The following is a 22,850-nucleotide window of genomic DNA, read 5'->3' as shown; positions in this document are numbered from 1 at the left end:
GCTTACAGCACCTGGTATTCCCAGGCGGTCTCCAATCCAAGTACTAACCAGACCTAAACCTGCTAAGATTCAGAGATCAGGGCTTTGACTCTATTTTTTGGCAAAATTATTATATACTAAGTGAAAAATGTCCAAAAAGCTTACAGCACCTGGTATTCCGAGGCGGTCTCCCATCCAAGTACCAACCAGGCCCAAACCTGCTTAGCTTCCAAGATCAGACGAGATGGGGCATAGCCAGGTTGGTATGACCGTAAGCCAAGACTGCTGCAAAGAGAGGGCTATTTAAAGACCGACCAATCTAATCACCAGTACATTATATAAGTAGGAAAGAAAACCCAAAAGCTTAAAGCACCTGGTATTCCTAGGCAGTCTCTCATCAAAGTACTAAACAGACCTAAACCTGCTAAGATTCAGAGATCGGGCATTGACTTTTTTTTTTTTTATTTATTTTTTTTTTATGAAAGATTATTATATAATTCGTGAAATTTTCCAAAAGATTAAAGCACCTGGTATTCCCAGGCAGTCTCCCATCCATGAAGTAAACCATGCCCGAAACTGCTAATATTCAGAGGTCGGGCATTGACTATATTTTTTGGCAAAATGATTATATACTAAGTGAAAAATGTCCAAAAAGCTTACAGCACCTGTTATTCCGAGGCGGTCTCCCATCCAAGTACCAACAAGGCCCAAACCTGCTTAGCTTCCGAGATCAGACGAGATGGGGCATAGCCAGGTTGGTATGACCGTAAGCCAAGACTGCTGCAAAGAGAGGGCTATTTAAAGACCGACCAATCTAATCACCAGTACATTATATAGGTAGGAAAGAAAACCCAAAAGCTTAAAGCACCTGGTATTCCTAGGCAGTCTCTCATCAAAGTACTAACCAGACCTAAACCTGCTAAGATTCAGAGATCGGGCATTGACTCTTTTTTTTTTTTTTTTAATGAAAGATTATTATATAATTAGTGAAATTTTCCAAAAGATTAAAGCACCTGGTATTCCCAGGCAGTCTCCCATCCATGAAGTAAACCATGCCCGAACCTGCTAATATTCAGAGGTCGGGCATTGACTATATTTTTTGGCTAAATTATTATATACTAAGTGAAAAATGTCCAAAAAGCTTACAGCACCTGGTATTCCCAGGCGGTCTCCAATCCAAGTACTAACCAGACCTAAACCTGCTAAGATTCAGAGATCAGGGCTTTGACTCTATTTTTTGGCAAAATTATTATATACTAAGTGAAAAATGTCCAAAAAGCTTACAGCACCTGGTATTCCGAGGCGGTCTCCCATCCAAGTACCAACCAGGCCCAAACCTGCTTAGCTTCCAAGATCAGACGAGATGGGGCATAGCCAGGTTGGTATGGCCGTAAGCCAAGACTGCTGCAAAGAGAGGGCTATTTAAAGACCGACCAATCTAATCACCAGTACATTATATAGGTAGGAAAGAAAACCCAAAAGATTAAAGCACCTGGTAATCCCAGGCAGTCTCCCATCCATGTACTAACCAGGCCCAAACCTGCTAAGATTCAGAGATCGGGCATTGACTCTATTATTTGACAAAATTATTATATACTAAGTGAAAAATGTCCAAAAAGTTTACAGCACCTGGTATTCCCATGCGGTCTCCCATCCAAGTACCAACCAGGCCCAAACCTGCTTAGCTTCCAAGATCAGACGAGATGGGGCATAGCCAGGTTGGTATGACCGTAAGCCAAGACTGCTGCAAAGAGAGGGCTATTTAAAGACCGACCAATCTAATCACCAGTACATTATATAGGTAGGAAAGAAAACCCAAAAGATTAAAGCACCTGGTATTCCCAGGCAGTCTCCCATCCATGTACTAACCAGGCCCAAACCTGCTAAGATTCAGAGATCGGGCATTGACTCTATTATTTGACAAAATTATTATATACTAAGTGAAAAATGTCCAAAAAGTTTACAGCACCTGGTATTCCCATGCGGTCTCCCATCCAAGTACTAACCAGGCCCAAACCTGCTTAGCTTCCGAGATCAGACGAGATGGGGCATAGCCAGGTTGGTATGGCCGTAAGCCAAGACTGCTGCAAAGAGAGGGCTATTTAAAGACCGACCAATCTAATCACCAGTACACTATATAAGTAGGAAAGAAAACCCAAAAGCTTAAAGCACCTGGTATTCCTAGGCAGTCTCTCATTAAAGTACTAACCAGACCTAAACCTGCTAAGATTCAGAGATCGGGCATTGACTTTTTTTTTTGTGTTTGTTTTTTTTAATGAAAGATTATTATATAATTCGTGAAATTTTCCAAAAGATTAAAGCACCTGGTATTCCCAGGCAGTCTCCCATCCATGAAGTAAACCATGCCCGAACCTGCTAATATTCAGAGGTCGGGCATTGACTATATTTTTTGGCAAAATTATTCTATACTAAGTGAAAAATGTCCAAAAAGCTTACAGCACCTGGTATTCCCAGGCGGTCTCCAATCCAAGTACTAACCAGACCTAAACCTGCTAAGATTCAGAGATCAGGGCATTGACTCTATTTTTTGGCAAAATTATTATATACTAAGTGAAATATCCAAAAAGCTTACAGCACCTGGTATTCCGAGGCGGTCTCCCATCCAAGTACCAACCAGGCCCAAACCTGCTTAGCTTCCGAGATCAGACGAGATGGGGCATAGCCAGGTTGGTATGACCGTAAGCCAAGACTGCTGCAAAGAGAGGGCTATTTAAAGACCGACCAATCTAATCACCAGTACATTATATAAGTAGGAAAGAAAACCCAAAAGCTTAAAGCACCTGGTATTCCTAGGCAGTCTCTCATCAAAGTACTAACCAGACCTAAACCTGCTAAGATTCAGAGATCGGGCATTGACTTTTTTTTTGTGTTTGTTTTTTTTAATGAAAGATTATTATATAATTCGTGAAATTTTCCAAAAGATTAAAGCACCTGGTATTCCCAGGCAGTCTCCCATCCATGAAGTAAACCATGCCCGAAACTGCTAATATTCAGAGGTCGGGCATTGACTATATTTTTTGGCAAAATGATTATATACTAAGTGAAAAATGTCCAAAAAGCTTACAGCACCTGTTATTCCGAGGCGGTCTCCCATCCAAGTACCAACAAGGCCCAAACCTGCTTAGCTTCCGAGATCAGACGAGATGGGGCATAGCCAGGTTGGTATGACCGTAAGCCAAGACTGCTGCAAAGAGAGGGCTATTTAAAGACCGACCAATCTAATCACCAGTACATTATATAGGTAGGAAAGAAAACCCAAAAGCTTAAAGCACCTGGTATTCCTAGGCAGTCTCTCATCAAAGTACTAACCAGACCTAAACCTGCTAAGATTCAGAGATCGGGCATTGACTCTTTTTTTTTTTTTTTTTTAATGAAAGATTATTATATAATTAGTGAAATTTTCCAAAAGATTAAAGCACCTGGTATTCCCAGGCAGTCTCCCATCCATGAAGTAAACCATGCCCGAACCTGCTAATATTCAGAGGTCGGGCATTGACTATATTTTTTGGCTAAATTATTATATACTAAGTGAAAAATGTCCAAAAAGCTTACAGCACCTTGTATTCCCAGGAGGTCTCCAATCCAAGTACTAACCAGACCTAAACCTGCTAAGATTCAGAGATCAGGGCTTTGACTCTATTTTTTGGCAAAATTATTATATACTAAGTGAAAAATGTCCAAAAAGCTTACAGCACCTGGTATTCCGAGGCGGTCTCCCATCCAAGTACCAACCAGGCCCAAACCTGCTTAGCTTCCAAGATCAGACGAGATGGGGCATAGCCAGGTTGGTATGACCGTAAGCCAAGACTGCTGCAAAGAGAGGGCTATTTAAAGACCGACCAATCTAATCACCAGTACATTATATAGGTAGGAAAGAAAACCCAAAAGATTAAAGCACCTGGTATTCCCAGGCAGTCTCCCATCCATGTACTAACCAGGCCCAAACCTGCTAAGATTCAGAGATCGGGCATTGACTCTATTATTTGTCAAAATTATTATATACTAAGTGAAAAATGTCCAAAAAGTTTACAGCACCTGGTATTCCCATGCGGTCTCCCATCCAAGTACTAACCAGGCCCAAACCTGCTTAGCTTCCGAGATCAGACGAGATGGGGCATAGCCAGGTTGGTATGGCCGTAAGCCAAGACTGCTGCAAAGAGAGGGCTATTTAAAGACCGACCAATCTAATCACCAGTACACTATATAAGTAGGAAAGAAAACCCAAAAGCTTAAAGCACCTGGTATTCCTAGGCAGTCTCTCATTAAAGTACTAACCAGACGTAAACCTGCTAAGATTCAGAGATCGGGTATTGACTTTTTTTTTGTGTTTGTTTTTTTAATGAAAGATTATTATATAATTCGTGAAATTTTCCAAAAGATTAAAGCACCGGGTATTCCCAGGCAGTCTCCCATCCATGAAGTAAACCATGCCCGAACCTGCTAATATTCAGAGGTCGGGCATTGACTATATTTTTTGGCAAAATTATTCTATACTAAGTGAAAAATGTCCAAAAAGCTTACAGCACCTGGTATTCCCAGGCGGTCTCCAATCCAAGTACTAACCAGACCTAAACCTGCTAAGATTCAGAGATCAGGGCATTGACTCTATTTTTTGGCAAAATTATTATATACTAAGTGAAATATCCAAAAAGCTTACAGCACCTGGTATTCCGAGGCGGTCTCCCATCCAAGTACCAACCAGGCCCAAACCTGCTTAGCTTCCGAGATCAGACGAGATGGGGCATAGCCAGGTTGGTATGACCGTAAGCCAAGACTGCTGCAAAGAGAGGGCTATTTAAAGACCGACCAATCTAATCACCAGTACATTATATAAGTAGGAAAGAAAACCCAAAAGCTTAAAACACCTGGTATTCCTAGGCAGTCTCTCATCAAAGTACTAACCAGACCTAAACCTGCTAAGATTCAGAGATCGGGCATTGACTTTTTTTTTTGTGTTTGTTTTTTTTAATGAAAGATTATTATATAATTCGTGAAATTTTCCAAAAGATTAAAGCACCTGGTATTCCCAGGCAGTCTCCCATCCATGAAGTAAACCATGCCCGAACCTGCTAATATTCAGAGTTCGGGCATTGACTATATTTTTTGGCAAAATTATTATATACTAAGTGAAAAATGTCCAAAAAGCTTACAGCACCTGGTATTCCCAGGCGGTCTCCCATCCAAGTACTAACCAGGCCAAAACCTGCTTAGCTTCCGAGATCAGACGAGATCGGGCATAGCCAGGTTGGTATGGCCGTAAGCGAAGACTGCTGCAAAGAGAGGACTATTTAAAGACCAGCCAATCTAATCGCCAGTACATTATATAAGTAGGAAAGAAAACCCAAAAGCTTAAAGCACCTGGTATTCCTAGGCAGTCTCTCATCAAAGTACTAACCAGACCTAAACCTGCTAAGATTCAGAGATCGGGCATTGACTTTTTTTTTTTTTTTTTTTTTTTTTTTAATGAAAGATTATTATATAATTCGTGAAATTTTCCAAAAGATTAAAGCACCTGGTAGGTATTCCCAGGCAGTCTCCATCCATGAAGTAAACCATGCCCGAAACTGCTAATATTCAGAGGTCGGGCATTGACTATATTTTTTGGCAAAATGATTATATACTAAGTGAAAAATGTCCAAAAAGCTTACAGCACCTGTTATTCCGAGGCGGTCTCCCATCCAAGTACCAACAAGGCCCAAACCTGCTTAGCTTCCGAGATCAGACGAGATGGGGCATAGCCAGGTTGGTATGACCGTAAGCCAAGACTGCTGCAAAGAGAGGGCTATTTAAAGACCGACCAATCTAATCACCAGTACATTATATAGGTAGGAAAGAAAACCCAAAAGCTTAAAGCACCTGGTATTCCTAGGCAGTCTCTCATCAAAGTACTAACCAGACCTAAACCTGCTAAGATTCAGAGATCGGGCATTGACTTTTTTTTTTTTTTTTTTTTTTTTTTTTTTTTTTTTTTAATGAAAGATTATTATATAATTCGTAAAATTTTCCAAAAGATTAAAGCACCTGGTATTCCCAGGCAGTCTCCCATCCATGAAGTAAACCATGCCCGAACCTGCTAATATTCAGAGGTCGGGCATTGACTATATTTTTTGGTAAAATTATTATATACTAAGTGAAAAATGTCCAAAAAGCTTACAGCGCCTGGTATTCCGAGGCGGTCTCCCATCCAAGTACTAACCAGACCTAAACCTGTTAAGATTCAGAGATCAGGGCATTGACTCTATTTTTTGGCAAAATTATTATATACTAAGTGAAAAATGTCCAAAAAGCTTACAGCACCTGGTATTCCGAGGCGGTCTCCCATCCAAGTACCAACCAGGCCCAAACCTGCTTAGCTTCCGAGATCAGACGAGATGGGGCATAGCCAGGTTGGTATGACCGTAAGCCAAGACTGCTGCAAAGAGAGGGCTATTTAAAGACCGACCAATCTAATCACCAGTACATTATATAAGTAGGAAAGAAAACCCGAAAGCTTAAAGCACCTGGTATTCCTAGGCAGTCTCTCATCAAAGTACTAACCAGACTTAAACCTGCTAAGATTAAGAGATCGGGCATTGACTCTATTTTTTGGCAAAATTATTATATACTAAGTGAAAAATTTCCAAAAAGCTTACAGCACCTGTTATTCCGAGGCGGTCTACCATCCAAGTACCAACCAGGCCCAAACCTGCTTAGCTTCCGAGATCAGACGAGATGGGGCATAGCCAGGTTGGTATGAACGTAAGCAAAGACTGCTGCAAAGAGAGGGCTATTTAAAGACCGACCAATCTAATCACCAGTACATTATATAAGTAGGAAAGAAAACCCAAAATCTTAAACCACCTGGTATTCCTAGGCAGTCTCTCATCAAAGTACTAACCAGACCTAAACCTGCTAAGATACAGAGATCGGGCATTGACTTTTTTTTTTTTTTTTTTTTAATGAAAGATTATTATATAATTTGTGAAATTTTCCAAAAGATTAAAGCACCTGGTATTCCCAGGCAGTCTCCCATCCATGAAGTAAACCATGCCCGAACCTGCTAATATTCAGAGGTCGGGCATTGACTATATTTTTTGGCAAAATTATTATATACTAAGTGAAAAATGTCCAAAAAGCTTACAGCACCTGGTATTCCCAGGCGGTCTCCAATCCAAGTACTAACCAGACCTAAACCTGCTAAGATTCAGAGATCAGGGCTTTGACTCTATTTTTTGGCAAAATGATTATATACTAAGTGAAAAATGTCCAAAAAGCTTACAGCACCTGTTATTCCGAGGCGGTCTCCCATCCCAGTACCAACAAGGCCCAAACCTGCTTAGCTTCCAAATTCAGACGAGATGGGGCATAGCCAGGTTGGTATGACCATAAGCCAAGACTGCTGCAAAGAGAGGGCTATTTAAAGACTGACCAATCTAATCACCAGTACATTATATAGGTAGGAAAGAAAACCCAAAAGCTTAAAGCACCTGGTATTCCTAGGCAGTCTCTCATCAAAGTACTAACCAGACCTAAACCTGCTAAGATTCAGAGATCGGGCATTGACTTTTTTTTTTTTTTTTTTTTTTTTTAATGAAAGATTATTATATAATTCGTGAAATTTTCCAAAAGATTAAAGCACCTGGTATTCCCAGGCAGTCTCCCATCCATGAAGTAAACCATGCCCGAACCTGCTAATATTCAGAGGTCGGGCATTGACTATATTTTTTGGTAAAATTATTATATACTAAGTGAAAAATGTCCAAAAAGCTTACAGCGCCTGGTATTCCGAGGCGGTCTCCCATCCAAGTACTAACCAGACCTAAACCTGCTAAGATTCAGAGATCAGGGCATTGACTCTATTTTTTGGCAAAATTATTATATACTAAGTGAAAAATGTCCAAAAAGCTTACAGCACCTGGTATTCCGAGGCGGTCTCCCATCCAAGTACCAACCAGGCCCAAACCTGCTTAGCTTCCGAGATCAGACGAGATGGGGCATAGCCAGGTTGGTATGACCGTAAGCCAAGACTGCTGCAAAGAGAGGGCTATTTAAAGACCGACCAATCTAATCACAAGTACATTATATAAGTAGGAAAGAAAACCCGAAAGCTTAAAGCACCTGGTATTCCTAGGCAGTCTCTCATCAAAGTACTAACCAGACCTAAACCTGCTAAGATTAAGAGATCGGGCATTGACTCTATTTTTTGGCAAAATTATTATATACTAAGTGAAAAATTTCCAAAAAGCTTACAGCACCTGTTATTCCGAGGCGGTCTACCATCCAAGTACCAACCAGGCCCAAACCTGCTTAGCTTCCGAGATCAGACGAGATGGGGCATAGCCAGGTTGGTATGAACGTAAGCAAAGACTGCTGCAAAGAGAGGGCTATTTAAAGACCGACCAATCTAATCACCAGTACATTATATAGGTAGGAAAGAAAACCCAAAAGCTTAAAGCACCTGGTATTCCTAGGCAGTCTCTCATCAAAGTACTAACCAGACCTAAACCTGCTAAGATTCAGAGATCGGGCATTGACTCTTTTTTTTTTTTTTTAATGAAAGATTATTATATAATTCGTGAAATTTTCCAAAAGATTAAAGCACCTGGTATTCCCAGGCAGTCTCCCATCCATGTACTAACCAGGCCAAAACCTGCTAAGATTCAGAGATCGGGCATTGACTCTATTATTTGACAAAATAATTATATACTAAGTGAAAAATGTCCAAAAAGCTTACAGCACCTGGTATTCCCAGGCGGTCTCCCATCCAAGTACTAACCAGGCCCAAACCTGCTTAGCTTCCGAGATCAGACGAGTTGGGGCATAGCCAGGTTGGTATGGCCGTAAGCGAAGACTGCTGCAAAGAGAGGGCTATTTAAAGACCAGCCAATCTAATCGCCAGTACATTATATAAGTAGGAAAGAAAACCCAAAAGCTTAAAGCACCTGGTATTCCTAGGCAGTCTCTCATCAAAGTACTAACCAGACTTAAACCTGCTAAGATTCAGAGATCGGGCATTGACTCTTTAGTTTTTTTTTTAGTTTTTTTTTTTTTTATGGAAGATTATTATATAATTCGTGAAATTTTCCAAAAGATTAAAGCGCCTGGTATTCCCAGGCAGTCTCCCATCCATGTACTAACCAGGCCCAAACCTGCTAATATTCAGAGATTGGGCATTGACTCTATTATTTGGCAAAATTATTATATACTAAGTGAAAAATGTCCAAAAAGCTTACAGCACCTGGTATTCCCAGGCGGTCTCCCATCCAAGTACTAACGAGGCCAAACCTGCTTAGCTTCCGAGATCAGACGAAATCGGGCATAGCAGGTTGGTATGGCCGTAAGCGAAGACTGCTGCAAAGAAAGGACTATTTAAAGACCAGCCAATCTAATCGCCAGTACATTATATAAGTAGGAAAGAAAACCCAAAAGCTTAAAGCACCTGGTATTCCTAGGCAGTCTCTCATCAAAGTACTAACCAGACCTAAACCTGCTAAGATTCAGAGATCGGGCATTGACTTTTTTTTGTTTTTTTTTTTAATGAAAGATTATTATATAATTAGTGAAATTTTCCAAAAGATTAAAGCACCTGGTATTCCCAGGCAGTCTCCCATCCATGAAGTAAACCATGCCCGAACCTGCTAATATTCAGAGGTCGGGCATTGACTATATTTTTTGGCTAAATTATTATATACTAAGTGAAAAATGTCCAAAAAGCTTACAGCACCTGGTTTTCCCAGGCGGTCTCCAATCCAAGTACTAACCAGACCTAAACCTGCTAAGATTCAGAGATCAGGGCTTTGACTCTATTTTTTGGCAAAATTATTATATACTAAGTGAAAAATGTCCAAAAAGCTTACAGCACCTGGTATTCCGAGGCGGTCTCCCATCCAAGTACCAACCAGGCCCAAACCTGCTTAGCTTCCAAGATCAGACGAGATGGGGCATAGCCAGGTTGGTATGACCGTAAGCCAAGACTGCTGCAAAGAGAGGGCTATTTAAAGACCGACCAATCTAATCACCAGTACATTATATAGGTAGGAAAGAAAACCCAAAAGATTAAAGCACCTGGTATTCCCAGGCAGTCTCCCATCCATGTACTAACCAGGCCCAAACCTGCTAAGATTCAGAGATCGGGCATTGACTCTATTATTTGACAAAATTATTATATACTAAGTGAAAAATGTCCAAAAAGTTTACAGCACCTGGTATTCCCATGCGGTCTCCCATCCAAGTACTAACCAGGCCCAAACCTGCTTAGCTTCCGAGATCAGACGAGATGGGGCATAGCCAGGTTGGTATGACCGTAAGCCAAGACTGCTGCAAAGAGAGGGCTATTTAAAGACCGACCAATCTAATCGCCAGTACATTATATAAGTAGGAAAGAAAACCCAAAAGCTTAAAGCACCTGGTATTCCTAGGCAGTCTCTCATCAAAGTACTAACCAGACTTAAACCTGCTAAGATTCAGAGATCGGGCATTGACTCTTTAGTTTTTTTTTTAGTTTTTTTTTTTTTATGGAAGATTATTATATAATTCGTGAAATTTTCCAAAAGATTAAAGCGCCTGGTATTCCCAGGCAGTCTCCCATCCATGTACTAACCAGGCCCAAACCTGCTAAGATTCAGAGATCGGGCATTGACTCTATTATTTGACAAAATTATTATATACTAAGTGAAAAATGTCCAAAAAGTTTACAGCACCTGGTATTCCCATGCGGTCTCCCATCCAAGTACTAACCAGGCCCAAACCTGCTTAGCTTCCGAGATCAGACGAGATGGGGCATAGCCAGGTTGGTATGGCCGTAAGCCAAGACTGCTGCAAAGAGAGGGCTATTTAAAGACCGACCAATCTAATCACCAGTACACTATATAAGTAGGAAAGAAAACCCAAAAGCTTAAAGCACCTGGTATTCCTATGCAGTCTCTCATTAAAGTACTAACCAGACTTAAACCTGCTAAGATTCAGAGATCGGGCATTGACTCTTTAGTTTTTTTTTTAGTTTTTTTTTTTTTATGGAAGATTATTATATAATTCGTGAAATTTTCCAAAAGATTAAAGTGCCTGGTATTCCCAGGCAGTCTCCCATCCATGTACTAACCAGGCCCAAACCTGCTAATATTCAGAGGTCGGGCATTGACTATATTTTTTGGCAAAATTATTATATACTAAGTGAAAAATGTCCAAAAAGTTTACAGCACCTGGTATTCCCATGCGGTCTCCCATCCAAGTACTAACCAGGCCCAAACCTGCTTAGCTTCCGAGATCAGACGAAATCGGGCATAGCAGGTTGGTATGGCCGTAAGCGAAGACTGCTGCAAAGAAAGGACTATTTAAAGACCAGCCAATCTAATCGCCAGTACATTATATAAGTAGGAAAGAAAACCCAAAAGCTTAAAGCACCTGGTATTCCTAGGCAGTCTCTCATCAAAGTACTAACCAGACCTAAACCTGCTAAGATTCAGAGATCGGGCATTGACTCTTTTTTTTTTTTTTTTTTTAATGAAAGATTATTATATAATTAGTGAAATTTTCCAAAAGTTTAAAGCACCTGGTATTCCCAGGCAGTCTCCCATCCATGAAGTAAACCATGCCCGAACCTGCTAATATTCAGAGGTCGGGCATTGACTATATTTTTTGGCTAAATTATTATATACTAAGTGAAAAATGTCCAAAAAGCTTACAGCACCTGGTATTCCCAGGCGGTCTCCAATCCAAGTACTAACCAGACCTAAACCTGCTAAGATTCAGAGATCAGGGCTTTGACTCTATTTTTTGGCAAAATTATTATATACTAAGTGAAAAATGTCCAAAAAGCTTACAGCACCTGGTATTCCGAGGCGGTCTCCCATCCAAGTACCAACCAGGCCCAAACCTGCTTAGCTTCCAAGATCAGACGAGATGGGGCATAGCCAGGTTGGTATGACCGTAAGCCAAGACTGCTGCAAAGAGAGGGCTATTTAAAGACCGACCAATCTAATCACCAGTACATTATATAGGTAGGAAAGAAAACCCAAAAGATTAAAGCACCTGGTATTCCCAGGCAGTCTCTCATCCATGTACTAACCAGGCCCAAACCTGCTAAGATTCAGAGATCGGGCATTGACTCTATTATTTGACAAAATTATTATATACTAAGTGAAAAATGTCCAAAAAGTTTACAGCACCTGGTATTCCCATGCGGTCTCCCATCCAAGTACTAACCAGGCCCAAACCTGCTTAGCTTCCGAGATCAGACGAGATGGGGCATAGCCAGGTTGGTATGGCCGTAAGCCAAGACTGCTGCAACGAGAGGGCTATTTAAAGACCGACCAATCTAATCACCAGTACACTATATAAGTAGGAAAGAAAACCCAAAAGCTTAAAGCACCTGGTATTCCTAGGCAGTCTCTCATTAAAGTACTAACCAGACCTAAACCTGCTAAGATTCAGAGATCGGGCATTGACTTTTTTTTTTGTGTTTGTTTTTTTTAATGAAAGATTATTATATAATTCGTGAAATTTTCCAAAAGATTAAAGCACCTGGTATTCCCAGGCAGTCTCCCATCCATGAAGTAAACCATGCCCGAACCTGCTAATATTCAGAGGTCGGGCATTGACTATATTTTTTGGCAAAATTATTCTATACTAAGTGAAAAATGTCCAAAAAGCTTACAGCACCTGGTATTCCCAGGCGGTCTCCAATCCAAGTACTAACCAGACCTAAACCTGCTAAGATTCAGAGATCAGGGCATTGACTCTTTTTTTTGGCAAAATTATTATATACTAAGTGAAATATCCAAAAAGCTTACAGCACCTGGTATTCCGAGGCGGTCTCCCATCCAAGTACCAACCAGGCCCAAACCTGCTTAGCTTCCGAGATCAGACGAGATGGGGCATAGCCAGGTTGGTATGACCATAAGCCAAGACTGCTGCAAAGAGAGGGCTATTTAAAGACCGACCAATCTAATCACCAGTACATTATATAAGTAGGAAAGAAAACCCAAAAGCTTAAAGCACCTGGTATTCCTAGGCAGTCTCTCATCAAAGTACTAACCAGACCAAACCTGCTAAGATTCAGAGATCGGGCATTGACTTTTTTTTTGTGTTTGTTTTTTTTAATGAAAGATTATTATATAATTCGTGAAATTTTCCAAAAGATTAAAGCACCTGGTATTCCCAGGCAGTCTCCCATCCATGAAGTAAACCATGCCCGAACCTGCTAATATTCAGAGGTCGGGCATTGACTATATTTTTTGGCAAAATTATTATATACTAAGTGAAAAATGTCCAAAAAGCTTACAGCACCTGGTATTCCCAGGCGGTCTCCAATCCAAGTACTAACCAGACCTAAACCTGCTAAGATTCAGAGATCAGGGCATTGACTCTATTTTTTGGCAAAATTATTATATACTAAGTGAAATATCCAAAAAGCTTACAGCACCTGGTATTCCGAGGCGGTCTCCCATCCAAGTACCAACCAGGCCCAAACCTGCTTAGCTTCCGAGATCAGACGAGATGGGGCATAGCCAGGTTGGTATGACCATAAGCCAAGACTGCTGCAAAGAGAGGGCTATTTAAAGACCGACCAATCTAATCACCAGTACATTATATAAGTAGGAAAGAAAACCCAAAAGCTTAAAGCACCTGGTATTCCTAGGCAGTCTCTCATCAAAGTACTAACCAGACCTAAACCTGCTAAGATTCAGAGATCGGGCATTGACTTTTTTTTTGTGTTTGTTTTTTTTAATGAAAGATTATTATATAATTCGTGAAATTTTCCAAAAGATTAAAGCACCTGGTATTCCCAGGCAGTCTCCCATCCATGAAGTAAACCATGCCCGAAACTGCTAATATTCAGAGGTCGGCATTGACTATATTTTTTGGCAAAATGATTATATACTAAGTGAAAAATGTCCAAAAAGCTTACAGCACCTGTTATTCCGAGGCGGTCTCCCATCCAAGTACCAACAAGGCCCAAACCTGCTTAGCTTCCGAGATCAGACGAGATGGGGCATAGCCAGGTTGGTATGACCGTAAGCCAAGACTGCTGCAAAGAGAGGGCTATTTAAAGACCGACCAATCTAATCACCAGTACATTATATAGGTAGGAAAGAAAACCCAAAAGCTTAAAGCACCTGGTATTCCTAGGCAGTCTCTCATCAAAGTACTAACCAGACCTAAACCTGCTAAGATTCAGAGATCAGGCATTGACTCTTTTTTTTTTTTTTTTAATGAAAGATTATTATATAATTAGTGAAATTTTCCAAAAGATTAAAGCACCTGGTATTCCCAGGCAGTCTCCCATCCATGAAGTAAACCATGCCCGAACCTGCTAATATTCAGAGGTCGGGCATTGACTATATTTTTTGGCTAAATTATTATATACTAAGTGAAAAATGTCCAAAAAGCTTACAGCACCTGGTATTCCCAGGCGGTCTCCAATCCAAGTACTAACCAGACCTAAACCTGCTAAGATTCAGAGATCAGGGCTTTGACTCTATTTTTTGGCAAAATTATTATATACTAAGTGAAATATGTCCAAAAAGCTTACAGCACCTGGTATTCCGAGGCGGTCTCCCATCCAAGTACCAACCAGGCCCAAACCTGCTTAGCTTCCAAGATCAGACGAGATGGGGCATAGCCAGGTTGGTATGACCGTAAGCCAAGACTGCTGCAAAGAGAGGGCTATTTAAAGACCGACCAATCTAATCACCAGTACATTATATAGGTAGGAAAGAAAACCCAAAAGATTAAAGCACCTGGTATTCCCAGGCAGTCTCCCATCCATGTACTAACCAGGCCCAAACCTGCTAAGATTCAGAGATCGGGCATTGACTCTATTATTTGACAAAATTATTATATACTAAGTGAAAAATGTCCAAAAAGTTTACAGCACCTGGTATTCCCATGCGGTCTCCCATCCAAGTACTAACCAGGCCCAAACCTGCTTAGCTTCCGAGATCAGACGAGATGGGGCATAGCCAGGTTGGTATGGCCGTAAGCCAAGACTGCTGCAAAGAGAGGGCTATTTAAAGACCGACCAATCTAATCACCAGTACACTATATAAGTAGGAAAGAAAACCCAAAAGCTTAAAGCACCTGGTATTCCTAGGCAGTCTCTCATTAAAGTACTAACCAGACCTAAACCTGCTAAGATTCAGAGATCGGGCATTGACTTTTTTTTTTGTGTTTGTTTTTTTTAATGAAAGATTATTATATAATTCGTGAAATTTTCCAAAAGATTAAAGCACCTGGTATTCCCAGGCAGTCTCCCATCCATGAAGTAAACCATGCCCGAACCTGCTAATATTCAGAGGTCGGGCATTGACTATATTTTTTGGCAAAATTATTCTATACTAAGTGAAAAATGTCCAAAAAGCTTACAGCACCTGGTATTCCCAGGCGGTCTCCAATCCAAGTACTAACCAGACCTAAACCTGCTAAGATTCAGAGATCAGGGCATTGACTCTATTTTTTGGCAAAATTATTATATACTAAGTGAAATATCCAAAAAGCTTACAGCACCTGGTATTCCGAGGCGGTCTCCCATCCAAGTACCAACCAGGCCCAAACCTGCTTAGCTTCCGAGATCAGACGAGATGGGGCATAGCCAGGTTGGTATGACCGTAAGCCAAGACTGCTGCAAAGAGAGGGCTATTTAAAGACCGACCAATCTAATCACCAGTACATTATATAAGTAGGAAAGAAAACCCAAAAGCTTAAAGCACCTGGTATTCCTAGGCAGTCTCTCATCAAAGTACTAACCAGACCTAAACCTGCTAAGATTCAGAGATCAGGCATTGACTTTTTTTTTGTGTTTGTTTTTTTTTAATGAAAGATTATTATATAATTCGTGAAATTTTCCAAAAGATTAAAGCACCTGGTATTCCCAGGCAGTCTACCATCCATGAAGTAAACCATGCCCGAACCTGCTAATATTCAGAGGTCGGGCATTGACTATATTTTTTGGCAAAATTATTATATACTAAGTGAAAAATGTCCAAAAAGCTTACAGCACCTGGTATTCCCAGGCGGTCTCCAATCCAAGTACTAACCAGACCTAAACCTGCTAAGATTCAGAGATCAGGGCTTTGACTCTATTTTTTGGCAAAATTATTATATACTAAGTGAAAAATGTCCAAAAAGCTTACAGCACCTGGTATTCCGAGGCGGTCTCCCATCCAAGTACCAACCAGGCCCAAACCTGCTTAGCTTCCAAGATCAGACGAGATGGGGCATAGCCAGGTTGGTATGACCGTAAGCCAAGACTGCTGCAAAGAGAGGGCTATTTAAAGACCGACCAATCTAATCACCAGTACATTATATAAGTAGGAAAGAAAACCCAAAAGCTTAAAGCACCTGGTATTCCTAGGCAGTCTCTCATCAAAGTACTAAACAGACCTAAACCTGCTAAGATTCAGAGATCGGGCATTGACTTTTTTTTTTTTTATTTATTTTTTTTTTATGAAAGATTATTATATAATTCGTGAAATTTTCCAAAAGATTAAAGCACCTGGTATTCCCAGGCAGTCTCCCATCCATGAAGTAAACCATGCCCGAAACTGCTAATATTCAGAGGTCGGGCATTGACTATATTTTTTGGCAAAATGATTATATACTAAGTGAAAAATGTCCAAAAAGCTTACAGCACCTGTTATTCCGAGGCGGTCTCCCATCCAAGTACCAACAAGGCCCAAACCTGCTTAGCTTCCGAGATCAGACGAGATGGGGCATAGCCAGGTTGGTATGACCGTAAGCCAAGACTGCTGCAAAGAGAGGGCTATTTAAAGACCGACCAATCTAATCACCAGTACATTATATAGGTAGGAAAGAAAACCCAAAAGCTTAAAGCACCTGGTATTCCTAGGCAGTCTCTCATCAAAGTACTAACCAGACCTAAACCTGCTAAGATTCAGAGATCGGGCATTGACTCTTTTTTTTTTTTTTTTAATGAAAGATTATTATATAATTAGTGAAATTTTCCAAAAGATTAAAGCACCTGGTATTCCCAGGCAGTCTCCCATCCATGAAGTAAACCATGCCCGAACCTGCTAATATTCAGAGGTCGGGCATTGACTATATTTTTTGGCTAAATTATTATATACTAAGTGAAAAATGTCCAAAAAGCTTACAGCACCTGGTATTCCCAGGCGGTCTCCAATCCAAGTACTAACCAGACCTAAACCTGCTAAGATTCAGAGATCAGGGCTTTGACTCTATTTTTTGGCAAAATTATTATATACTAAGTGAAAAATGTCCAAAAAGCTTACAGCACCTGGTATTCCGAGGCGGTCTCCCATCCAAGTACCAACCAGGCCCAAACCTGCTTAGCTTCCAAGATCAGACGAGATGGGGCATAGCCAGGTTGGTATGGCCGTAAGCCAAGACTGCTGCAAAGAGAGGGCTATTTAAAGACCGACCAATCTAATCACCAGTACATTATATAGGTAGGAAAGAAAACCCAAAAGATTAAAGCACCTGGTAATCCCAGGCAGTCTCCCATCCATGTACTAACCAGGCCCAAACCTGCTAAGATTCAGAGATCGGGCATTGACTCTATTATTTGACAAAATTATTATATACTAAGTGAAAAATGTCCAAAAAGTTTACAGCACCTGGTATTCCCATGCGGTCTCCCATCCAAGTACCAACCAGGCCCAAACCTGCTTAGCTTCCAAGATCAGACGAGATGGGGCATAGCCAGGTTGGTATGACCGTAAGCCAAGACTGCTGCAAAGAGAGGGCTATTTAAAGACCGACCAATCTAATCACCAGTACATTATATAGGTAGGAAAGAAAACCCAAAAGATTAAAGCACCTGGTATTCCCAGGCAGTCTCCCATCCATGTACTAACCAGGCCCAAACCTGCTAAGATTCAGAGATCGGGCATTGACTCTATTATTTGACAAAATTATTATATACTAAGTGAAAAATGTCCAAAAAGTTTACAGCACCTGGTATTCCCATGCGGTCTCCCATCCAAGTACTAACCAGGCCCAAACCTGCTTAGCTTCCGAGATCAGACGAGATGGGGCATAGCCAGGTTGGTATGGCCGTAAGCCAAGACTGCTGCAAAGAGAGGGCTATTTAAAGACCGACCAATCTAATCACCAGTACACTATATAAGTAGGAAAGAAAACCCAAAAGCTTAAAGCACCTGGTATTCCTAGGCAGTCTCTCATTAAAGTACTAACCAGACCTAAACCTGCTAAGATTCAGAGATCGGGCATTGACTTTTTTTTTTGTGTTTGTTTTTTTTAATGAAAGATTATTATATAATTCGTGAAATTTTCCAAAAGATTAAAGCACCTGGTATTCCCAGGCAGTCTCCCATCCATGAAGTAAACCATGCCCGAACCTGCTAATATTCAGAGGTCGGGCATTGACTATATTTTTTGGCTAAATTATTATATACTAAGTGAAAAATGTCCAAAAAGCTTACAGCACCTTGTATTCCCAGGAGGTCTCCAATCCAAGTACTAACCAGACCTAAACCTGCTAAGATTCAGAGATCAGGGCTTTGACTCTATTTTTTGGCAAAATTATTATATACTAAGTGAAAAATGTCCAAAAAGCTTACAGCACCTGGTATTCCGAGGCGGTCTCCCATCCAAGTACCAACCAGGCCCAAACCTGCTTAGCTTCCAAGATCAGACGAGATGGGGCATAGCCAGGTTGGTATGACCGTAAGCCAAGACTGCTGCAAAGAGAGGGCTATTTAAAGACCGACCAATCTAATCACCAGTACATTATATAGGTAGGAAAGAAAACCCAAAAGATTAAAGCACCTGGTATTCCCAGGCAGTCTCCCATCCATGTACTAACCAGGCCCAAACCTGCTAAGATTCAGAGATCGGGCATTGACTCTATTATTTGTCAAAATTATTATATACTAAGTGAAAAATGTCCAAAAAGTTTACAGCACCTGGTATTCCCATGCGGTCTCCCATCCAAGTACTAACCAGGCCCAAACCTGCTTAGCTTCCGAGATCAGACGAGATGGGGCATAGCCAGGTTGGTATGGCCGTAAGCCAAGACTGCTGCAAAGAGAGGGCTATTTAAAGACCGACCAATCTAATCACCAGTACACTATATAAGTAGGAAAGAAAACCCAAAAGCTTAAAGCACCTGGTATTCCTAGGCAGTCTCTCATTAAAGTACTAACCAGACGTAAACCTGCTAAGATTCAGAGATCGGGTATTGACTTTTTTTTTGTGTTTGTTTTTTTAATGAAAGATTATTATATAATTCGTGAAATTTTCCAAAAGATTAAAGCACCGGGTATTCCCAGGCAGTCTCCCATCCATGAAGTAAACCATGCCCGAACCTGCTAATATTCAGAGGTCGGGCATTGACTATATTTTTTGGCAAAATTATTCTATACTAAGTGAAAAATGTCCAAAAAGCTTACAGCACCTGGTATTCCCAGGCGGTCTCCAATCCAAGTACTAACCAGACCTAAACCTGCTAAGATTCAGAGATCAGGGCATTGACTCTATTTTTTGGCAAAATTATTATATACTAAGTGAAATATCCAAAAAGCTTACAGCACCTGGTATTCCGAGGCGGTCTCCCATCCAAGTACCAACCAGGCCCAAACCTGCTTAGCTTCCGAGATCAGACGAGATGGGGCATAGCCAGGTTGGTATGACCGTAAGCCAAGACTGCTGCAAAGAGAGGGCTATTTAAAGACCGACCAATCTAATCACCAGTACATTATATAAGTAGGAAAGAAAACCCAAAAGCTTAAAACACCTGGTATTCCTAGGCAGTCTCTCATCAAAGTACTAACCAGACCTAAACCTGCTAAGATTCAGAGATCGGGCATTGACTTTTTTTTTTGTGTTTGTTTTTTTTAATGAAAGATTATTATATAATTCGTGAAATTTTCCAAAAGATTAAAGCACCTGGTATTCCCAGGCAGTCTCCCATCCATGAAGTAAACCATGCCCGAACCTGCTAATATTCAGAGTTCGGGCATTGACTATATTTTTTGGCAAAATTATTATATACTAAGTGAAAAATGTCCAAAAAGCTTACAGCACCTGGTATTCCCAGGCGGTCTCCCATCCAAGTACTAACCAGGCCAAAACCTGCTTAGCTTCCGAGATCAGACGAGATCGGGCATAGCCAGGTTGGTATGGCCGTAAGCGAAGACTGCTGCAAAGAGAGGACTATTTAAAGACCAGCCAATCTAATCGCCAGTACATTATATAAGTAGGAAAGAAAACCCAAAAGCTTAAAGCACCTGGTATTCCTAGGCAGTCTCTCATCAAAGTACTAACCAGACCTAAACCTGCTAAGATTCAGAGATCGGGCATTGACTTTTTTTTTTTTTTTTTTTTTTTTTTTAATGAAAGATTATTATATAATTCGTGAAATTTTCCAAAAGATTAAAGCACCTGGTAGGTATTCCCAGGCAGTCTCCATCCATGAAGTAAACCATGCCCGAAACTGCTAATATTCAGAGGTCGGGCATTGACTATATTTTTTGGCAAAATGATTATATACTAAGTGAAAAATGTCCAAAAAGCTTACAGCACCTGTTATTCCGAGGCGGTCTCCCATCCAAGTACCAACAAGGCCCAAACCTGCTTAGCTTCCGAGATCAGACGAGATGGGGCATAGCCAGGTTGGTATGACCGTAAGCCAAGACTGCTGCAAAGAGAGGGCTATTTAAAGACCGACCAATCTAATCACCAGTACATTATATAGGTAGGAAAGAAAACCCAAAAGCTTAAAGCACCTGGTATTCCTAGGCAGTCTCTCATCAAAGTACTAACCAGACCTAAACCTGCTAAGATTCAGAGATCGGGCATTGACTTTTTTTTTTTTTTTTTTTTTTTTTTTTTTTTTTTTTTAATGAAAGATTATTATATAATTCGTAAAATTTTCCAAAAGATTAAAGCACCTGGTATTCCCAGGCAGTCTCCCATCCATGAAGTAAACCATGCCCGAACCTGCTAATATTCAGAGGTCGGGCATTGACTATATTTTTTGGTAAAATTATTATATACTAGGTGAAAAATGTCCAAAAAGCTTACAGCGCCTGGTATTCCGAGGCGGTCTCCCATCCAAGTACTAACCAGACCTAAACCTGTTAAGATTCAGAGATCAGGGCATTGACTCTATTTTTTGGCAAAATTATTATATACTAAGTGAAAAATGTCCAAAAAGCTTACAGCACCTGGTATTCCGAGGCGGTCTCCCATCCAAGTACCAACCAGGCCCAAACCTGCTTAGCTTCCGAGATCAGACGAGATGGGGCATAGCCAGGTTGGTATGACCGTAAGCCAAGACTGCTGCAAAGAGAGGGCTATTTAAAGACCGACCAATCTAATCACCAGTACATTATATAAGTAGGAAAGAAAACCCGAAAGCTTAAAGCACCTGGTATTCCTAGGCAGTCTCTCATCAAAGTACTAACCAGACTTAAACCTGCTAAGATTAAGAGATCGGGCATTGACTCTATTTTTTGGCAAAATTATTATATACTAAGTGAAAAATTTCCAAAAAGCTTACAGCACCTGTTATTCCGAGGCGGTCTACCATCCAAGTACCAACCAGGCCCAAACCTGCTTAGCTTCCGAGATCAGACGAGATGGGGCATAGCCAGGTTGGTATGAACGTAAGCAAAGACTGCTGCAAAGAGAGGGCTATTTAAAGACCGACCAATCTAATCACCAGTACATTATATAAGTAGGAAAGAAAACCCAAAATCTTAAACCACCTGGTATTCCTAGGCAGTCTCTCATCAAAGTACTAACCAGACCTAAACCTGCTAAGATACAGAGATCGGGCATTGACTTTTTTTTTTTTTTTTTTTTAATGAAAGATTATTATATAATTTGTGAAATTTTCCAAAAGATTAAAGCACCTGGTATTCCCAGGCAGTCTCCCATCCATGAAGTAAACCATGCCCGAACCTGCTAATATTCAGAGGTCGGGCATTGACTATATTTTTTGGCAAAATTATTATATACTAAGTGAAAAATGTCCAAAAAGCTTACAGCACCTGGTATTCCCAGGCGGTCTCCAATCCAAGTACTAACCAGACCTAAACCTGCTAAGATTCAGAGATCAGGGCTTTGACTCTATTTTTTGGCAAAATGATTATATACTAAGTGAAAAATGTCCAAAAAGCTTACAGCACCTGTTATTCCGAGGCGGTCTCCCATCCCAGTACCAACAAGGCCCAAACCTGCTTAGCTTCCAAATTCAGACGAGATGGGGCATAGCCAGGTTGGTATGACCATAAGCCAAGACTGCTGCAAAGAGAGGGCTATTTAAAGACTGACCAATCTAATCACCAGTACATTATATAGGTAGGAAAGAAAACCCAAAAGCTTAAAGCACCTGGTATTCCTAGGCAGTCTCTCATCAAAGTACTAACCAGACCTAAACCTGCTAAGATTCAGAGATCGGGCATTGACTTTTTTTTTTTTTTTTTTTTTTTTTAATGAAAGATTATTATATAATTCGTGAAATTTTCCAAAAGATTAAAGCACCTGGTATTCCCAGGCAGTCTCCCATCCATGAAGTAAACCATGCCCGAACCTGCTAATATTCAGAGGTCGGGCATTGACTATATTTTTTGGTAAAATTATTATATACTAAGTGAAAAATGTCCAAAAAGCTTACAGCGCCTGGTATTCCGAGGCGGTCTCCCATCCAAGTACTAACCAGACCTAAACCTGCTAAGATTCAGAGATCAGGGCATTGACTCTATTTTTTGGCAAAATTATTATATACTAAGTGAAAAATGTCCAAAAAGCTTACAGCACCTGGTATTCCGAGGCGGTCTCCCATCCAAGTACCAACCAGGCCCAAACCTGCTTAGCTTCCGAGATCAGACGAGATGGGGCATAGCCAGGTTGGTATGACCGTAAGC

General features: G+C 40.7%; 33 non-coding genes and 12 pseudogenes across 33 annotated transcripts; all 45 read right to left on the bottom strand.

Annotated features, from left to right (window-relative positions):
• Nucleotides 1–137: 137 nt before the first annotated feature.
• Nucleotides 138–256, bottom strand: LOC128005973 (5S ribosomal RNA). The gene has a single exon (XR_008178609.1). It is a non-coding gene; the product is annotated as a 5S ribosomal RNA (ribosomal RNA).
• A 376-nt stretch (nt 257–632) lies between these two features.
• LOC128007033 (uncharacterized) lies at nt 633–751 on the bottom strand (annotated as a pseudogene).
• A 505-nt stretch (nt 752–1,256) lies between these two features.
• Nucleotides 1,257–1,375, bottom strand: LOC128005573 (5S ribosomal RNA). Its single transcript, XR_008178214.1, has one exon. It is a non-coding gene; the product is annotated as a 5S ribosomal RNA (ribosomal RNA).
• A 221-nt stretch (nt 1,376–1,596) lies between these two features.
• On the bottom strand, nt 1,597–1,715 carry LOC128006259 (5S ribosomal RNA). The gene has a single exon (XR_008178887.1). It is a non-coding gene; the product is annotated as a 5S ribosomal RNA (ribosomal RNA).
• Nucleotides 1,716–1,936: 221 nt separating this feature from the next.
• On the bottom strand, nt 1,937–2,055 carry LOC128004916 (5S ribosomal RNA). Its single transcript, XR_008177588.1, has one exon. It is a non-coding gene; the product is annotated as a 5S ribosomal RNA (ribosomal RNA).
• Nucleotides 2,056–2,565: 510 nt separating this feature from the next.
• On the bottom strand, nt 2,566–2,684 carry LOC128006061 (5S ribosomal RNA). Its single transcript, XR_008178694.1, has one exon. It is a non-coding gene; the product is annotated as a 5S ribosomal RNA (ribosomal RNA).
• Nucleotides 2,685–3,057: 373 nt separating this feature from the next.
• Nucleotides 3,058–3,176, bottom strand: LOC128007032 (uncharacterized; annotated as a pseudogene).
• Nucleotides 3,177–3,683: 507 nt separating this feature from the next.
• LOC128005972 (5S ribosomal RNA) lies at nt 3,684–3,802 on the bottom strand. Its single transcript, XR_008178608.1, has one exon. It is a non-coding gene; the product is annotated as a 5S ribosomal RNA (ribosomal RNA).
• A 221-nt stretch (nt 3,803–4,023) lies between these two features.
• LOC128004915 (5S ribosomal RNA) lies at nt 4,024–4,142 on the bottom strand. The gene has a single exon (XR_008177587.1). It is a non-coding gene; the product is annotated as a 5S ribosomal RNA (ribosomal RNA).
• A 508-nt stretch (nt 4,143–4,650) lies between these two features.
• LOC128006060 (5S ribosomal RNA) lies at nt 4,651–4,769 on the bottom strand. The gene has a single exon (XR_008178693.1). It is a non-coding gene; the product is annotated as a 5S ribosomal RNA (ribosomal RNA).
• A 374-nt stretch (nt 4,770–5,143) lies between these two features.
• On the bottom strand, nt 5,144–5,262 carry LOC128000258 (5S ribosomal RNA). The gene has a single exon (XR_008173046.1). It is a non-coding gene; the product is annotated as a 5S ribosomal RNA (ribosomal RNA).
• A 379-nt stretch (nt 5,263–5,641) lies between these two features.
• LOC128007031 (uncharacterized) lies at nt 5,642–5,760 on the bottom strand (annotated as a pseudogene).
• A 525-nt stretch (nt 5,761–6,285) lies between these two features.
• On the bottom strand, nt 6,286–6,404 carry LOC128006058 (5S ribosomal RNA). The gene has a single exon (XR_008178691.1). It is a non-coding gene; the product is annotated as a 5S ribosomal RNA (ribosomal RNA).
• A 221-nt stretch (nt 6,405–6,625) lies between these two features.
• LOC128007164 (uncharacterized) lies at nt 6,626–6,744 on the bottom strand (annotated as a pseudogene).
• A 507-nt stretch (nt 6,745–7,251) lies between these two features.
• LOC128007243 (uncharacterized) lies at nt 7,252–7,370 on the bottom strand (annotated as a pseudogene).
• A 512-nt stretch (nt 7,371–7,882) lies between these two features.
• Nucleotides 7,883–8,001, bottom strand: LOC128006057 (5S ribosomal RNA). Its single transcript, XR_008178690.1, has one exon. It is a non-coding gene; the product is annotated as a 5S ribosomal RNA (ribosomal RNA).
• A 221-nt stretch (nt 8,002–8,222) lies between these two features.
• Nucleotides 8,223–8,341, bottom strand: LOC128007163 (uncharacterized; annotated as a pseudogene).
• A 365-nt stretch (nt 8,342–8,706) lies between these two features.
• Nucleotides 8,707–8,825, bottom strand: LOC128004595 (5S ribosomal RNA). The gene has a single exon (XR_008177282.1). It is a non-coding gene; the product is annotated as a 5S ribosomal RNA (ribosomal RNA).
• Nucleotides 8,826–9,205: 380 nt separating this feature from the next.
• On the bottom strand, nt 9,206–9,322 carry LOC128006773 (uncharacterized; annotated as a pseudogene).
• A 507-nt stretch (nt 9,323–9,829) lies between these two features.
• LOC128005970 (5S ribosomal RNA) lies at nt 9,830–9,948 on the bottom strand. Its single transcript, XR_008178607.1, has one exon. It is a non-coding gene; the product is annotated as a 5S ribosomal RNA (ribosomal RNA).
• A 221-nt stretch (nt 9,949–10,169) lies between these two features.
• On the bottom strand, nt 10,170–10,288 carry LOC128005273 (5S ribosomal RNA). Its single transcript, XR_008177930.1, has one exon. It is a non-coding gene; the product is annotated as a 5S ribosomal RNA (ribosomal RNA).
• Nucleotides 10,289–10,667: 379 nt separating this feature from the next.
• LOC128004913 (5S ribosomal RNA) lies at nt 10,668–10,786 on the bottom strand. The gene has a single exon (XR_008177586.1). It is a non-coding gene; the product is annotated as a 5S ribosomal RNA (ribosomal RNA).
• A 379-nt stretch (nt 10,787–11,165) lies between these two features.
• Nucleotides 11,166–11,283, bottom strand: LOC128005326 (5S ribosomal RNA). Its single transcript, XR_008177983.1, has one exon. It is a non-coding gene; the product is annotated as a 5S ribosomal RNA (ribosomal RNA).
• A 508-nt stretch (nt 11,284–11,791) lies between these two features.
• On the bottom strand, nt 11,792–11,910 carry LOC128005969 (5S ribosomal RNA). Its single transcript, XR_008178606.1, has one exon. It is a non-coding gene; the product is annotated as a 5S ribosomal RNA (ribosomal RNA).
• Nucleotides 11,911–12,131: 221 nt separating this feature from the next.
• LOC128004912 (5S ribosomal RNA) lies at nt 12,132–12,250 on the bottom strand. Its single transcript, XR_008177585.1, has one exon. It is a non-coding gene; the product is annotated as a 5S ribosomal RNA (ribosomal RNA).
• A 510-nt stretch (nt 12,251–12,760) lies between these two features.
• LOC128006395 (5S ribosomal RNA) lies at nt 12,761–12,879 on the bottom strand. Its single transcript, XR_008179013.1, has one exon. It is a non-coding gene; the product is annotated as a 5S ribosomal RNA (ribosomal RNA).
• A 508-nt stretch (nt 12,880–13,387) lies between these two features.
• Nucleotides 13,388–13,506, bottom strand: LOC128006393 (5S ribosomal RNA). The gene has a single exon (XR_008179012.1). It is a non-coding gene; the product is annotated as a 5S ribosomal RNA (ribosomal RNA).
• Nucleotides 13,507–13,878: 372 nt separating this feature from the next.
• On the bottom strand, nt 13,879–13,997 carry LOC128007030 (uncharacterized; annotated as a pseudogene).
• Nucleotides 13,998–14,502: 505 nt separating this feature from the next.
• On the bottom strand, nt 14,503–14,621 carry LOC128005968 (5S ribosomal RNA). The gene has a single exon (XR_008178605.1). It is a non-coding gene; the product is annotated as a 5S ribosomal RNA (ribosomal RNA).
• A 221-nt stretch (nt 14,622–14,842) lies between these two features.
• On the bottom strand, nt 14,843–14,961 carry LOC128004911 (5S ribosomal RNA). The gene has a single exon (XR_008177584.1). It is a non-coding gene; the product is annotated as a 5S ribosomal RNA (ribosomal RNA).
• Nucleotides 14,962–15,471: 510 nt separating this feature from the next.
• LOC128006056 (5S ribosomal RNA) lies at nt 15,472–15,590 on the bottom strand. Its single transcript, XR_008178689.1, has one exon. It is a non-coding gene; the product is annotated as a 5S ribosomal RNA (ribosomal RNA).
• Nucleotides 15,591–16,102: 512 nt separating this feature from the next.
• Nucleotides 16,103–16,221, bottom strand: LOC128005967 (5S ribosomal RNA). Its single transcript, XR_008178604.1, has one exon. It is a non-coding gene; the product is annotated as a 5S ribosomal RNA (ribosomal RNA).
• A 376-nt stretch (nt 16,222–16,597) lies between these two features.
• On the bottom strand, nt 16,598–16,716 carry LOC128007028 (uncharacterized; annotated as a pseudogene).
• Nucleotides 16,717–17,221: 505 nt separating this feature from the next.
• On the bottom strand, nt 17,222–17,340 carry LOC128005572 (5S ribosomal RNA). The gene has a single exon (XR_008178213.1). It is a non-coding gene; the product is annotated as a 5S ribosomal RNA (ribosomal RNA).
• A 221-nt stretch (nt 17,341–17,561) lies between these two features.
• Nucleotides 17,562–17,680, bottom strand: LOC128006258 (5S ribosomal RNA). Its single transcript, XR_008178886.1, has one exon. It is a non-coding gene; the product is annotated as a 5S ribosomal RNA (ribosomal RNA).
• Nucleotides 17,681–17,901: 221 nt separating this feature from the next.
• LOC128004910 (5S ribosomal RNA) lies at nt 17,902–18,020 on the bottom strand. The gene has a single exon (XR_008177583.1). It is a non-coding gene; the product is annotated as a 5S ribosomal RNA (ribosomal RNA).
• Nucleotides 18,021–18,532: 512 nt separating this feature from the next.
• On the bottom strand, nt 18,533–18,651 carry LOC128005966 (5S ribosomal RNA). Its single transcript, XR_008178603.1, has one exon. It is a non-coding gene; the product is annotated as a 5S ribosomal RNA (ribosomal RNA).
• A 221-nt stretch (nt 18,652–18,872) lies between these two features.
• LOC128004909 (5S ribosomal RNA) lies at nt 18,873–18,991 on the bottom strand. The gene has a single exon (XR_008177582.1). It is a non-coding gene; the product is annotated as a 5S ribosomal RNA (ribosomal RNA).
• A 508-nt stretch (nt 18,992–19,499) lies between these two features.
• On the bottom strand, nt 19,500–19,618 carry LOC128006055 (5S ribosomal RNA). Its single transcript, XR_008178688.1, has one exon. It is a non-coding gene; the product is annotated as a 5S ribosomal RNA (ribosomal RNA).
• A 374-nt stretch (nt 19,619–19,992) lies between these two features.
• On the bottom strand, nt 19,993–20,111 carry LOC128000257 (5S ribosomal RNA). Its single transcript, XR_008173045.1, has one exon. It is a non-coding gene; the product is annotated as a 5S ribosomal RNA (ribosomal RNA).
• Nucleotides 20,112–20,490: 379 nt separating this feature from the next.
• Nucleotides 20,491–20,609, bottom strand: LOC128007027 (uncharacterized; annotated as a pseudogene).
• Nucleotides 20,610–21,134: 525 nt separating this feature from the next.
• Nucleotides 21,135–21,253, bottom strand: LOC128006054 (5S ribosomal RNA). The gene has a single exon (XR_008178687.1). It is a non-coding gene; the product is annotated as a 5S ribosomal RNA (ribosomal RNA).
• A 221-nt stretch (nt 21,254–21,474) lies between these two features.
• Nucleotides 21,475–21,593, bottom strand: LOC128007162 (uncharacterized; annotated as a pseudogene).
• A 507-nt stretch (nt 21,594–22,100) lies between these two features.
• LOC128007242 (uncharacterized) lies at nt 22,101–22,219 on the bottom strand (annotated as a pseudogene).
• A 512-nt stretch (nt 22,220–22,731) lies between these two features.
• LOC128006053 (5S ribosomal RNA) lies at nt 22,732–22,850 on the bottom strand. Its single transcript, XR_008178686.1, has one exon. It is a non-coding gene; the product is annotated as a 5S ribosomal RNA (ribosomal RNA).

This window comes from Carassius gibelio, chromosome B22 (genome assembly GCF_023724105.1).
Source record: "Carassius gibelio isolate Cgi1373 ecotype wild population from Czech Republic chromosome B22, carGib1.2-hapl.c, whole genome shotgun sequence".
Lineage (NCBI taxonomy): Eukaryota > Metazoa > Chordata > Actinopteri > Cypriniformes > Cyprinidae > Carassius > Carassius gibelio.
This window is presented reverse-complemented; position numbering and strand designations above follow the sequence as displayed.